At 48.1% G+C, this 3,552-nt stretch overlaps 1 long non-coding RNA gene across 1 annotated transcript; it reads right to left on the bottom strand.

The window, feature by feature from the left end:
• Positions 1–1,653: 1,653 nt before the first annotated feature.
• Positions 1,654–3,013, bottom strand: LOC124681613. Its single transcript, XR_006995956.1, has 4 exons — positions 2,737–3,013; positions 2,394–2,636; positions 2,187–2,299; positions 1,654–1,702 (listed from the first exon to the last, which is right to left on the bottom strand). It is a non-coding gene; the product is annotated as an uncharacterized LOC124681613 (long non-coding RNA).
• Positions 3,014–3,552: the final 539 nt, after the last annotated feature.

Here is a 3,552-nt window from a genome sequence, read left to right as displayed (position 1 = left end):
GATGCGCACCGATAAAACTTTTCGCACTCCGGTGTGACGCCGAGCCGATACCATGAGGATTCCGGCGAACCCGCCGAAATCCGCACGATATCGATTCGAGACGCCCTCCGACACGACGTGCGCAACGAATCACACACGTGATGCCGGAGGAATTAACACGAGCGGTAACATTACAACGGGATTACAATAGAGCCCACAAGATACATATATTACAACAACGACTCCAACGAGTCAAGATACAAATATACAATACAAAAATCCAACTCATACGAGAAGATCGAATACGTCCGAGTACGGACAAGATACAAATTGGACTAAGAGTCCCGAAGATAACCAGATGGCGTCCATAACCTCGCCTGTGCCAAGCCGGAAGGGTAACCTTGCTAACATCGTCATCTCGTACTGTCAAAGTCGGGCCATCGGTTGCGCGACAAAAGGGAGGAGACAAAAAGAAAGGAAGGCGAGGGTAAGTACCATTGGCACGTACTTGCGAGACAAGACCGGCCTATGCTCGCGCGGTGGGCGGTATAAACTTCACCGGCTATATGTGGAGTTTAGCGGCAGCAAAGCTACTATCCAATAGAGACACGCTACAACATCCGTCTACTCAGAGAAGATAAGAGAGCGCACAAGGTAACAGATAAATACTACACAAACATAACCCAGCCAATGCGATCCCCCTTCGCAAAGAGGTACTGGCAAAGGCACACACACTATTTGAAAAGGTTTTATTAGCAAATTATTAGCAACAGAAAATAAGGTGTAAGTTGTTCTATGATCAAGCTATACAATTCCAAGTCGTCCATAACCGCGGACACGGCTTATCGATAAGATGTACACCTCGCAGGGGTTGCCCAAATGTAACCATACGCATGCTCGAACCCACTTACTACGGGTGGAGTCTCACAACAAGACCGTTCCCAATGCAAGAGAAAGTTTAATGGGAGCCACCCAACTAAGCTACCCGTGACGAAGTTCGTACGTACTCCGATACTGGACCCGGAGGTTTGCGACATAGTCCAGGCGGGCACTAACGACCGGGCACAGGATAAGTCTATCCGCAATATGAGTACGAGTACGAAGTAAACACCCGAAGGCAACAGAAGTAAATCGTGCATATCGTGCATATGGGCAAATAAAACCAAGGTTGTGGCTCCCAATAAACAGACTCGAGGAAAGGTAGTGGGTGATGGGGGTCCCATTCCCCCACGTACGGGTAGAGCGCTCAATCTCGGAACAGATAACAAGAACTCGGGTCCTAGGGGACATTAGCAAGTCAAAGTTCAGATGCTTTCGCAAAGGGGCTCACGGATGCCTCTCGCTTACAATTTTAGTTGTTAACAATAAAGTAAAGTGTGATTATCTCCAACAAAAGATATAGCATGTGATAACCTCCCAACAAGATATCCCGAACATTTCGAGATATCAACAAGACCCTAAACTCGCCTACGACTCGCAAAGCTGGCAAACAACAAACAATAGGTAGGGCGAGGAGGTGTATCTCGGACATAAAGGTAACAGGTGGATAGGACACATGACACAACAGAATCGCACATAAGGATAGCAATAGATCAAAAGAGCATGTAAAAGTAAAATAGGTGAAGGGGTGGGCTCGCCTGTGAAAGGCTGCAGAAGAACTTGTCGGAGAACTCGTCGTATCTCACAACACCACTTCGCGTTCCTATCCGAGAAGAAGCAAATGCTGGAACACACAACGTATGCAAGTCTTACTACTACGGATAAAGAAACAGCATGCTCAAGATGATATGCATGACATGGCAGATATGGTGCAATGCAACTTATCCAATTTAATCGGAGTCAAAACCCGGACAAGCAAATTAGGTTGGAGTTGCATTTTCTACCGTCAAAGTTAAGTGTTGATTAGCATGGCATAACATGGCAGGGGTGCGCTACTTCAATATTAAACGGAGCGGGAAAACCATAGTTGGAAATCCAAAATACTCCGCATATATGTGAGGTGAACATGCATAACCATCACGTCTCGACATGATGCAAGATGCAAACAGATGTATGGATGGCATATTAATGTTCCTTGCATTTTTCTGATCAATTTTCATATATAACACGTTTTATTTCGAGTTATAGTTTGCAAGATATGAATTTATCAAGTTTAAAACATATTCTGCCATTTTCAGAAAACAGAGAAAAGGGTAAACGTGTTATACCCGAAGACAGGCTAGCCACAGAGGCTGACGCATGGGGCCGACTGCTGACTAGGACGCTGACAAGGCTGGGACGCTGAGGTGGCTCCTGGCAGAGGCTGACGGCTGGGGTCCACCTGTCAGGTCGGAAAAGAAATCAAAAACGTGGGGATTTTGCCTTCCCTAGGAATTGAACTCAGGATCTGAAGTAGGCAAACAACAGGAACGGACCAGTGGGCTGCTGATCAATTCGTGTCAAGTACAGGACGCTGAGCCAAAAGAACAATCAGAGACAAGGTCGAGCTTGGAGGGCTACAGCCATGTCGGAGGGAGATCAGGTCGGAAGTCGATCTCCCGATTCTGCACGAACCGGGACACGGAAAGTTGGCTCGGGGCTGCGCCGGAACATGGGGAACCCGATGGGGGTGGTGCCGAGCCTAGGGGCTCACCGGAGCATCGCCGGCGGTGAGGTTCCTGCGGGCAAAATGATGGCCACCGACGGCAGCTTGTTAGAGAGAGGAATAGAGGAAGAGGAGATGCTCGGGAGAACAAGTAGACCACTAGGAAGACGTACATGTGCTCAGCAGGGGCGGAGGAGGACCAGAGCGGCCAGAATAGATGATTTTCTCGCCGGACTTGGGGAAGGAATCGGCGACTTTGCTGCTGAATTGGAGCGTGCGAGGACGATTCCTTTGGGGAGGATGATGAGGACGGCGAGGCGCATCTCCCGGTAGTCCCAGCTCGGCGAGGGACAGCCTGGAGTGGCGGCGCCATGGCGAGGTGGAGACGTTACTGTGGAGTTTTTCTCCTTCGTTGTTGTTTTCGTGGAGAAGGGGAAAGGAGGGGGGAGCAGGTGGAGAAGATAGAGACGGAGAGGGTGCGTGGTCCAGGGAAAAGATAAGGAGAGGGGAGGCTCACATGGGGGAGGGTGGTGCGGTGCTGTGGTGGTGGACAGCGATGGGGAGGAGTCACGCACCTCTCGTGAGGAAGAAACGAGGGGGACTTGGTCTTCATCGAACCGGTACGAGGCTGGGCTAGAGAGGGAAAGTTGGCTTGGGCCACCGGGAAAATGGGCCAGAGAAAGAAAAGGCTGGGCTGCTGCGGGAAGGAAGGAAAAGAGGGAAAGAGAGAGAGGAAAGGCCCTGGTGGGTTTTCTTATTAAAAGCTTTTCTCTTTTTAAACTGTTTTTGCAATTGATTTGAAATCACTTCAAATAACTTTGAATTTGAAACAGAGAGGGGAGAAAAGACAATTCAAAATAATTAGGTTTATAAAATAATTTTATTTATTTTGGGTTTAGGATTAGATGGAAAAGATAGAAGGGTTTTATGAAAACCATATGAGAGGGAGAATAAAATAAGAAGAGTTTATCAAATAATTTTATTTTGTT

This window comes from Lolium rigidum, unplaced genomic scaffold (genome assembly GCF_022539505.1).
Source record: "Lolium rigidum isolate FL_2022 unplaced genomic scaffold, APGP_CSIRO_Lrig_0.1 contig_48985_1, whole genome shotgun sequence".
In the NCBI taxonomy this organism is placed as follows: Eukaryota; Viridiplantae; Streptophyta; class Magnoliopsida; order Poales; family Poaceae; genus Lolium; species Lolium rigidum.
The sequence above is the reverse complement of the archived record's forward strand: the minus strand, read 5'-3'. Positions and strand labels throughout refer to the sequence as shown.